The sequence below is a fragment of the Euprymna scolopes genome, chromosome 15 (assembly GCF_053919585.1).
Source record: "Euprymna scolopes isolate OS-2025 chromosome 15, ASM5391958v1, whole genome shotgun sequence".
Lineage (NCBI taxonomy): Eukaryota > Metazoa > Mollusca > Cephalopoda > Sepiida > Sepiolidae > Euprymna > Euprymna scolopes.
Genome location: NC_136496.1, coordinates 7,915,229 through 7,927,728, shown reverse-complemented (window position 1 = coordinate 7,927,728; position 12,500 = coordinate 7,915,229). Strand labels below are relative to the sequence as shown.

The following is a 12,500-nucleotide window of genomic DNA, read 5'->3' as shown; positions in this document are numbered from 1 at the left end:
ACTAGACTTCCTTGTAGGCGTTAGACGGTCACTCTAGTAATGGGACAGGTGCTGGAGCCTAATTGATAAAATGGGACCCATTAGATTTGAAACCACTTTTTTTTTACCCTATCCAAGTGGCAGAGACTAGTGGCAGATGCCCAGATGTGGCAACAATATTCCATGCTTGGGCGAACCGTCAAAACCTAAAGGGATTTAAAAGCATTTAAATATTTCCTGGAACAAATTGTGTATCAATTACTGACGAGAATTTAAATCAGGCAGTAAGACGTACATCAGTTGATCACGATCGGTTGGGACTTGAATCTCAAAACTCAAAATTTGTGAGTCCTGTGCGTCTAAGTTGCGCATGCTTATATGGTTAAGATGGATAATTATATATGCTAATTCATAGAAAATTACACTTGAATCAGTTAAATTAAAAATAAAAGAAAAAAATGGAAATGTCTTAAACTGGAAAGTTTAAAAAGGAGAGGGGAAAAAAGATAAACTTGGTAAAGTAAGCAGAAACTAAAAGAAAGACACGTCACATTATAAAAAGCAGATAAAAAGCGAGGTTTGTCTTGCAGTGTATTTTCTCAATTCCCCTTCATACTTGCTGTCGTAGTGAATAAGTACTTGATAACTAATCTCATTTGGACATGATGCGCCATTTTGGTTTGAGTTTCTGACGCTAATACACTTGCTACGTCTGAGGAGTATCATTTATGTTTTTCTTTCTTTCATAATTTAAAACTTTTTAGTACAAAATCATTTTCGTTTTTCTTTATTTTCTTTTTCAACTCAACGGATACATATGAATATTTGTTCGAACTCAGGCAAAAGCTAATTTTCAACGTCATTCTTAATAGAGAAGAGAGTCATCTGCATGTTAATTATGCCATTAATGTAATTAACATTTTCGGACAGGGATCATAGCGTGGTATATGTTCTGATACTACACCTTACCTTTTCTGTCCTCAGTTGGAGGAGGTGCTGTTTCCATTTTAAAAATCGACCTTGAGTCGAACTCTGCCCTCGTGGGGAGGCAAGTAAATTGGAACATTTCTACGCTATATATATAATATTGGAATAAGCTCTATTGTTTTTTTTAAAAAAAGAAAACGGTGTCAGTGTATCTATGGACTCCAAAACGGCTGGACCGACTTTTAGGAAATTTCACCTAACGTACTTTATATATCTGGTAGTGTTCTTTAATAGTTTTTTTTTTTTGGAATATATTCGATAAGTATCGATAATCGATTATCGAAATAATCGATTATCGAAATAATCCGATTTAAGAAAGAACGGTTGATTTTCACTAAAGTTAACACCTTTCGCAGCCTAAAATCACAAGTATATTGGAGCAGTTTTATTACCACACAAGCTAAAAAGGCCTGATGTATAAAATCAACAGTAGGTTCTTTGATATGACTGAAGCATGTTCGAAATGAATGTTTCTCTTTTTAAATTGCGCCATGATACTTGATTTAAACTTTCATGCAGACTCTTTTACATAAACAGTTTTTTTTTTATAAAATCCACAGTAGGTTCTCCATTGTGCAATGTACACTACAATCTATCGTTTCAAACTCACTGAGAGGAGGTAGGTTAAGCTTTCTCTCGATGCACCAGGATGGGTTCGAAACTAGAGCAGACAATCAATCGATTTATATTACTTCTTTTCACAACAGCAATTGACATGCCTTATGAAGGTCGCAGGACAATCCGAGCGAAACGTTGCACAAATAAACTCCACGTGAGAACAACAGTCCGATCACTACAAATAATAAAAACAATCAGTCCTCACCTAAAAAAAATCATAACTTCAAAATCAATAGATATGTTTGAAAAATAGGCAATTTCACCTATTTCAATGTCAGTAAAATTTAATAATGTGAAATATTCGTTGATCATCATTAAATCCCGGTCGGCGTCGAGTCTCCCTGCTACTTATATATAAATACCACTTAAAGTATTGAAAATAATGAGAAATTTATGTATAATTATGAATCGATACTTGTTAAATATTAACCAATAAAATCTGTATGTTCATATGATTTTATATAAGCGACGTTACATACCTTACATTAAATGATACGTTCCAAAGAAAATGCATTTCATGTTGTTCGCAAATTTGAAACAGAATATTCATTTACAGCAATCAGTTATCCCCCTTTGTTTAGCTTCATATCGGTGTTTTTGTTATTTAAGCGTTTTCATGTGTTGAAGTAAAGAGAACCGCGGAAAATATCGAAATCTCTGATGTTGAATAAACAACGAAGGTGAATTTCGAATGAGATCGTAGGTGAAACATGTATGCATATATGTAGCTAATAATAGTTATACAAGTTAGAAAAGCATTTCATCCAACGCATGAAAATTATTAAACAAAATATTTTTACTATAGGCTTTAAAATAAAAATACAAATTCAATTGTAAATTTATTTATCTTCAAAGTGCACTTTTATAAATTTTACAAAGTAAGTTATAAAAATTTAATACCTTCCTTTGTAAAATATATAAAAGTGCACTTTGAAGATAAATAAATTTCAAGTTGAATCTTGTACCTTTATTTTTAAAGCCTATAGTAAACACATTTTGTTTAACAATTTCCATTAGATGAAATGCTTTTCTAACTTGTATCGTATCTTTTTAAGGTTATATTTTATTTAATTAATTAATTTGGATTTTTAAAAAATGAATGTGATTTTTCACGTATTTATAAAACTCTCCTACTCTCTATTTCAGTTTGTATTTCTCTTCACACCACAACTCAATTTTGCAACCCCCCTCTTGGTATTGTTACAGGTCTGGATATTCTGTCTGTTTCAGTTTGTATTTCTCCTCACACCACAACTCTTTTTTTGCAAATCCCTCTTTGTCATACATGTCTGAATAATGAGAAAATCTGATTTTTTTTTAGATTAAAATATTTTAAACTTTTTTCATAATAGAAACTTTTTACAATTTAATAAGCAACATATTTCATATAGGTTTCATTAAAAATATTCAGTAGATAACGAGAAAAATAGAGATGAAAATTTAAAAGGACTGTATAACCGGTTACGCTCAATAGTAGTCTTCGCCAGCGAACGTCTTTGTTGTTGTTGTTGTTGTTGTTATTATTATTATTATTATTATTATTATTATTATTATTTAAAAAAATTTGTGTCCTGCTCTTTCCCGCGAGGACTAATACATGAAGAAATTGATTATCTATATATCTATAAGCTACAATCAACATCCAAATGAATGTTTTGACGATAATTATGGGTTTCAAAAGGCGAACAATTAAAATATACATCTGCCTTACGTAAAAAAAATGCTAGGTTTATTTATGGTGTCTTTTATATATTAAACCCCCCAATACTTTTGCTGACGAAGAGACTTTGTTTAAAAAAAACTATATGTCAAAATTATTGTCCATGACTCAATGTCTATCGCAATAAAAACATCGTTTCCGAAACGATCGTACAAATTATTGATTTTGTTGTGTTCCTTCTTATGAAACAGATTTTTAATCTTTAATTTGAATTTTAAATTATCAATCACATTACTATATATATATATGGACAATCTCGCCGACTGTCTGGATATATCGCGATTTACTTAGATGTTGTTTTGTTTTGATTTTAACGATATGTTTTGAATGAATTCAATCATTTACGAAAGTGCATTTTTACCTAAATGCGAGTTGGGAATAATTTTCCCTTTTAACCAATTTGGTACCCCCACATGGGGAGCTGTGTATATATACATACATATATATATATATATATATATATATATACATATATATATATATTATTATTTTTAAAATGTAATTATCAACTGACACGTGTTTCGTCGTCAACGACTCATCAGAGTGGCTGTATCTAGCGAGATTCGAAATCGGGTCCCAACGGTAATGAGCCTAAACACATACACGCTAGATACAGCCAATCTGATAAGTCGTAAACGACGAAACACGTGTCAATGGATAATTACATTTTAAAAATAATATATATATATATATATATATATATATATATATATATATAAGCACATATGATTAAACCCCCGTTATATAAAAGATTGCTCCTTTTTACACGAACAATGTCTTGTTTATATTTTGATTAAGTATCTGCATTTTTTTTTCATAGAACTTTTGACCAATGTTATGGAAAATAGGGGAACTATTTACGCCCACTCGAGCCTAACACACAGCAGGACTTGTTCTAACGCAGGAAATAAAAAGAAACCGGTGTCCTTAAGATACGTTTATTTTATTTGCGCGTATAGTGACAGTGATTGTATATTGAATGTAAGCGTGACGAACTGACAAGATAACAGTTGTTCTCATAGGACTGAGTGGAGTTGTATAGAAATGCTATTTAGAAAATAAACGGTACATACAAACTATAAGGGAGATTCCAGGAGTTTCAATTTCTTCTCAAGATTCTTTAACTTGAAGCCTTACATCTAAGAGATTGTCTTAAATCACAATATTCTAAGTAAGGCCTTTTATATTTCTTAGTTATAAATAAGCAATATACTGAAATACAGTTGAGAAAATATGATGCACCTTCAATAGGTTTCCAGACTTCTTTGTATAGGCATTTAAAATTTCCAAATGTCAGTATGTTATTGCTATACATATTCTGAGATGACTGGTCAATTTTTATGATTACAGATTCAAATGAATAGCTACAGCAGGAATTGGAATACACCCTACTAAAGCTTTATTATCAAAACTGGTTAATTTCGAGAATGAAATCTGGACGCGAGGATACTTTAGAAGAAGGTTATGAATAAAATTTTATTTTAAAATATACCAAACAAATAGAATGCTTCAAACTGCTTTTTGACTATCTTGTATGAATCAGGCATCAGTTTTTAAATAGCATAAGAAATTCAAGGAAGGTAGGAAGTCTGTGAGGGATGCTGAGAAATGTGGGAGAGATAAGGAAAGCATATCAACTTTGTTTATTGGCCAAATAAAGAAGTTCATGCATATATAGTCGTGTGCCTACAGAGACAATACGTTCACAGTTTGATGCCATTGAAGGAACTGTAAATAAAATTATTTGCAAGGAACTAAAGATGCGGGAAATATGCGCAAAGTTTGTCCCAAAGGTGTTTCATCTCTGTCATAAACTATTTTACTAAGATGGGCATCAAGACAGTTCCTCACCCTCCCTATAGTCAAGGCCTTGTTTTCTGTGACTTTTGGTTATTCCCTAAGCTAAAGGAAAACCTAAGAGATTGTGTTTATGAGGAGATGAAAGAGGCTGTGACGATGGTCACTAACATTCTCAAACAAGTGGACTTCCATGGGGCCTTCCAGAAACTGCAGTCCGAGATTACTTTGAAGGGGATTACAGTTTGATGAGTGTACTATCAATAAGAGTTCGCATATGAAAAACGTCTAGAAACTTATTGAAGGCCATTTTTACAATAAAAGCAACAACTAAGCAAAGGAAGACTAGTAAGTTTGTTTTTTTTCTGTGAGAATAAAGATGAGGACATTGCCAACAAGATTTTGAAGACGATTTTGAAATCTTTCAAAGCACAAATGGTTAGCACTTTAACATTATTCTAGGTTAGGACGTATTTGACTAATTCACAAAAATATATACCTAGAAACCGAAGCTATTCGACCTAATATAATGATATGGGACAGGAATCAAGGAGGAGTAAGCTTAGAAGTTAGTGCCTTGATGTTGCTGGTTTAAATGGAGCTGAGATTGAAAATATTACGAAATAACAATGACAATACGACATGAAACGAAACTGGAATATAGCGAATATCTCCATCATTCAAGTAATTATATGGGAAACCAGATTAATGAAGTAGAATTTCACAATCAGCATGGGCAATAAAGACCAGGTGAACTAAGTGCAAGTGAGATGCAAGCAATTGCATTACAGTAACGGTTAAAATCTTCAAAAACCATCTCTCTCAGTTGGAATGTATGGGATAACGGGTAAATGTTGGCAATTGGCAGGATGACCCATCCCCAGTTAGTAGAGAATAATAAGAAAATTGGAACTGACACACACACACACACACATACATATATGTATATTTATATATATATATATATATATATATATATATATATATATATATATATATGTATATATAACGTGTGGAAACACAAAGTTACGTCAGAATAAAAGGATAAAAAGTTAACGCTTTAAGGTGAGTTTTACTTACCTTCATGAAAGACATTTCTAAACATCCAGGTTTTTCTTTTGTAGATAGAAAAAAGAATTTAATTACGAAACATATGGTATTCCAATGCTGTTTGTTGTATCAACCCCAGAAAATCAGAAATATATGCATGTGTATACATATATCTTGGGGAGCGGGAAGGTGGGAGCTGAATGTAAATATCCAAATATCCGAAAAAAAAAAAAAAAAAGGAAAACTTGAAAGAAATAGAAACTCCAAAAGTTAGAAAATCCTCAACAGGAATTGTCGGCTAACGGAGTCGGTCTTTAAAAAAAAAAATAATTGAAAAAAGAAAAAAAAAGAAAATCAAAGAGTCGAAAAACGGACACACCCGCACCGATATGTTTGCTTTTTTTTTTTTTTTTTTTTTTTTAAAAAAGACGGTTAGATATTTTCACATTAGTTCTTCTTCGTGAATTCCCCTCTCTGTATGTCTGGCTTTGCTCAATCGCTCTTCCTCCCCCTCTCTTTCTCTTTCTCTCTGCGAATTCTGTACCACCACCTCCTCTTCCGACCCATACACCTCCCCGTTCGGAAGTTCCTGATTTCAACTCTTTTACACAGCGTCACCCAATCTCCCACACATTCTCTCTAACTCTCTCTCTCTCTCTCTCTCTCTCTCTCTAACTTTCCTTTTTCTATAATTCTTTTAGCCTCTCTTCCTCTTTATTTGGACTCAATTGCAGCATGTCGTCTAATGACATACTTACATTTCCTCCCACTTCGACCAGCCACTTCCACCATCAACCACGATTTAGTAATTGTCTCATTTTCTCATAAGGACACACAGACAGATGTCCCAATTGAGGCATATGCTGAGCACTACAGCAACGAACAAAAATAGTAAACTAAATTATATATAGTGAGAGATAGAGAGATAGAGAGATAGATAGATTTATTCATTAAATGTATATGTGCATGTGTATATATAAATATATATGTGTATATATATATACTAATTTGATAAGAACATCTGTTTGTGGAAAAATGTGGATATATAAATATAAATTTGTATATAAACAGACTTTATTAATTTATGGGACATTTTTTGCTTAATAATTCTTTTTATATCATCTCGACTGTCTGCTTAGATGAAAAATGCTACTTAAAAATAACAATATATATATATATATATATATATATATATATATATATATACATGTATATGTAGATGTAATACTGTGTGATATACATTAAAAATAATATATGCATTATATGTTGGTTGTAGTAATAATTTTTCATGTAATAGCACTTTACCGACGATAATTATTTCAGTCCACAAGACTTCTGGTTTACATATTACTTTCATTCTCTCTCGGTCTGTATCGTCTATTTCACTCTCTCTCTCTCTCTCTCTCTCTCTCTCTCTCTCTCTCTCGATATATATATATATATATCGTATATTTATAATACAAACATTATTAGTTACTTATGAACGTACACATTTCAGTGGAAAAAGTCACAATGACGTTTGTATATTACATTCATTTAAATAATGGAAATATTATGACGGATATATAAATATATATATTCGATGTTTTTCTTTTTTTTCTTTTCATTTCAACGACATATTGCATATAATTTAGTAGTAGATATATAATCATTATTTAAACCGGTTTTAACATATTTGGTAATATATATATATATAATATATATATATGTATATATATATATATGTATTATATAGTATATACATGCATATATAGTTATTTATATATATATATATATATAGTTATTTAAATATATATATATAGTTATTTAAATATATATGTATATATATATATATATGTGTGTGTGTGTGTGTGTGCGTTTGTGTGCGTTTGTGTGTGTGCCTACTATTCAATTCCATTTCAATAACTCAAAGTTCAGTGTAAATCCATGTTATCAATTTCATTCCAATGTATTTATTTTAAATATCGGCAAAGATATGTTTTTCCAGTCGCCACTATAATAACATAGAACATTAAAAACAAAAAACAATAAATAAATAATAAATGAATAAATAAATAATTCTGATTTGCTCTGAATCTCTCTCTGAAAACAGACGGGATTCAATCTCAGATGACTTTTTCTCAAATCCAGTTCCAAACCATGTTTTTCAAAGATTAAGCGTTTTTCTTAGGATATTGATGGTACCTAAAATAGCAAAGGTCTGAAGGTCTCCCAAATCATTGGAGGTTCGTAGTTTTTGTTCAAATGTCCTTCTAGACGACTTGATAGTGCTCCTTACGTATCAACTTCGACCGGGATTAGTTGTGTTTTAACCGCGTGTATACGCCTTATCTCCAAGGCCAACGGAGCATAATTGCTCCACTTCTCGTTCTCTTTGTTTCTTACATTCTTGTGCCAGGGTACTGAGAAGTCTACAATTTGCTACTTTTGTGAGACCTTGTCAATGAAGACTAAATCTGGGCGATTATGTTCCAATTGCTTCGTGGTCATGGCACTGTTTTTCCAACCATACGCCTACATTGCCATATTCACTTGTTCTCACTTCATCATGCACCTCCTGGAACAACTTTCCAGCACACTGCACTATAAACTTCTTACACATCTCCCAGTTAATCAGAAGCCTCATGCGATCGTGTTTTTTTGCGGCACTTTCTGTGAGCAAATCCGCTACAAACTGCTGTAAGATGCGCCATTGACTCTGAAAAAATTCCATAAATCCGGCATTCTTCAGCAACATGATCTCCTGGAACCACTTTTTTTTTAACAGTCGAGTTCTTAATGCCTACTCTTGTGCCGAACAAACAAAAGTTTTAGTACTCTGAGCTAGAATCTCAGCTCTAAGCCATTAATAATAATAATAATAATAATAATAATAATAATAATAATAATAATACTAATAATAATAATAACTAGCCCGACCGTGGAACTTGCACAGAATAATAAATTTAATCAACGAATATGATAAAGCTGATATTTTTAGATAGCGTAATACAATTGTGTTCCCGGAGACAAGAATAACCAATAACACCCAGCATAAATGAGTTTAAAAACCATTTCTATGAAAATACATTTCATTGCATTTGAAATATAGAACCAACTAAAATGTCATAGATAAATAATAAAAAAATACCCAGAAATAATACTGTGCTACATAGTTCAATATAAATGATAAAATAACATTGTAAAACACAATCTCAATTCACTCCTTCAGTCCAGCACTTCTTGGCAAACAATATTTTATTCTTTTGTCCGGTTCTTTTGAAATGTTCTCTTTTTTACGTAACGATTTGCTGACATCTTTCCTCGGTTAAGAACCATTGCACGTCGAAATTACTATGATTCTTTACTAACACCATTAAATCGTTTATACAAGAAAGCTAACAGCAAAATCAAGTCAAAGCTGTAGCATGCTGATTTACACGAATTTCTGTGCCGAACTTACCAAAATTTAAAATCAAGTGTAGCTGAGTTCTTAAACATGTTATCAATTACATAAGACCATAGGCTAACCAAAATACAATATTCATTTTTCAGATTAAAAGAGATTTATAACTTATGTTCATAGCTTTCCGTTCTAAAGATATCAGCTCGTACAAATATAGATATTAATATTTCTAATTTATTTCATGTAATCTTACACCTCTAGCGGGCAAACATTTCTGGCATCATATACATACATATGCCTTCCTGCATCATATACATAAAAGCCTATTTGACAGAGTAAAAATGGGGGCGAGGTTTGAAAAGATTACATCAATAGTGACAGCTGGGAGCAGATAAACAGATTAGATACAAATAAATTGCAAAGGATGTCGTAGAACACCACCATATATATATATATATATATATATATATATATATATATATATATATATATATATATATATATATAGTCCGTTATGAAAATATATATGCCAATTAAGCTACACAGAATATCCCGCGTTTCATTCTCGTGCAAAATCGTCAGATCACGAGAATGAAAGGCGGAATATTCCGTGTAGCTTAATTGCCATATATATTTCCATAACTTACTACCTACATCTACCTATATATTGAGCACTGTTAAAGTAAATATGTAAAGTTTACGCATAAAATTATATATTCATGTATTAATTTGTGTGATTAAATAAAGTAATCATATATATATATATATATATATATATATATATATATATATATATATATATATATATATATATATATACTACTTAATTGGCTGAAAGTGCGAAGCTCGTTGTTTGTTTGTTTACGAACAGGCCATTTGAGCACTATAAAAGTGGTGGCGAGTGTTTATTTTAAATAGACATTCCGACGAGTTATTTACGGGCGTCGATTGGGAGAACTGCCGACTGTCAACACGACGGTTTTAGGTTCAATCCTTGGCTTGGGAGAGATGCTAGTCTAGCGGCACTGATGAGTTGTGATACAACGAAACAGGACTGTATGTCGATGAATACAAATATATATATATATATATATATATATATATATATATATATATAAACATCGTCAATCGCTTTATTGCAGATTAGTAAAATATCAATAAAACACGGTCCTGGATAAGACCTTAAACTATATCCAGCGGTGAGGCCCCAGCTTGCGGGCTTTGCGGAATGTGGACCCACCCTTTAATTGACATTGCTTCCAGGTCCACTTTGACCCAGAGTGTTAGCGTTAGAGTTCCAACTACGGGTTAAATAGAAACCAACTTGAAAGCAACAAATATATTCTATTAAAAAATTTATCTTCAAAATCTTTGGATTCGGCATTAAATACCTGAAAAGGGTTGCTATGCCGTAAAACAAAACAACAAACCAACCAACTAAATACACATCACAACAAAATGAAAATTACATCATCAAACGATGATGTTAGTTATTTCCCAAAATATTATTCAGATTCATGTGATATTCATGAATTTTTTACAGTTTGTTTTTCATCGTGAAATTTCCACTGTCCGTCGCTTTATTGCAGGTCTCTTAAAATATTGTTTTAGGGCAAAAATACAATGTCTTATCAGGCCAAGAGTGACCAACAAAATGATGTTTCCTTACAAAGAGAAAATGTTATATATATAATAACATAAATATACAAGAAATAAATGTTACCATAGTCAATAAAAATTATTTTTATGGTAGAAAAGTTCATTTGTTTGTATTTTTAAGTAGTTCGTAATTTTTTTTTTTTAAATTCACGAACCGGTTTAAAAAAAATTAAAACGGCAGCGACTTAGAAATGGAGAGCCCCATTTTTCAATTTGAAGGATGGGCATCTGAGCATTCCGTGTTAACAATTTAAGAGAAGTAAAGAATATTTATAAACATATTTTAATGTTTTCCGTTATTTTGTGCTTGAGGAATATTCGATTATGGCATGCGTAGTTCATATAAAAATTCATTTAAGTAGTTATCGCCTATAATTTCGTTTTAATTTCGGTTCGCTGAAATTATTTCAAGTAAAGAGCATTAAAAACTATTTAAAAAAAAACATGAACTGAACTTTTATTGACTGTAGTAACATTTATTTCTTATATATTTATTTTTTCGGGTAGTCGTTTGTTGGCTTTTCTGCAAAACAGTCTCACTAAATAATATCGAAGAAATATCGAAAAACAAAGAAACAAAAACAGTTTGGAGCAAGACACGTAATCACGTGAGCAGGATATTTTCTTTCTTTTGATTCGATAACAAGTAACGTTCTTATTTTTTATTATTTATCTATTTATCTATTTTCGAAAGAGTGCCACGTGCAAGTGGAGAAGGAAAAAAAAGCAGAGTTATGCAAAATTTGTGTCGAGAATTGTCTAAAGTTCCGACTTTTTTTTTTTTGCTTTCACTTTAATAAGAACGTGAATTTATGAGTTGAATTTATTCGACACAATATGATTCAACTCAAAAAAATAAATAAAAGCTAACGTGAATTAAGATTAAAGTTAAGGTGTTATTGTGGACCCTCACCCCTTTTAAAAAAACCTTGTTAAACTTTGTGACATATTTATATTCTATGGCGGTCAGGTGCGAACGAACACCCATACCATATTTCTTCAAACTGAAACATAATTGTCAAAGTATACTTTCGCAAATAGATATGAAAAGTCTTTGTTAAAATTTGTGCCATATTTCCATGGAGTACAGGCCCGAACGCAGACCCCACAATTTTATTATACCATCTCTATTTAAGTTGAAACATACTTATCAAAGTATTCTTATGTACATCTATATCAAAAACAATTGTAAACGTTTTTTTTTTCATTTTTTATTTCCATACTTTGTGGACCAGGCGCGAACGAAGACCCCACAAATTTTATGAACCACCGTTCTGCCAGATCAAACATAGCCATTTCTTATCC

At 31.5% G+C, this 12,500-nt stretch overlaps 1 protein-coding gene across 2 annotated transcripts in view; it reads right to left on the bottom strand.

Annotated features, from left to right (window-relative positions):
• LOC145293717 (uncharacterized) overlaps positions 1 to 12,500 on the bottom strand; it is a 558,329-nt gene that overhangs the window by 282,420 nt on the left and 263,409 nt on the right. Inside the window, exon 1 of one of the 2 annotated variants that reach the window (XM_080140158.1) lies at positions 6,182 to 7,205. The exons of the other annotated variant lie outside the window; for it this stretch is intronic. The gene's annotated coding sequence lies outside the window, so the exon portion shown is untranslated. Of the gene's footprint in view, positions 1 to 6,181; positions 7,206 to 12,500 lie in introns of those variants that run through there. 2 annotated transcript variants of the gene reach the window in all.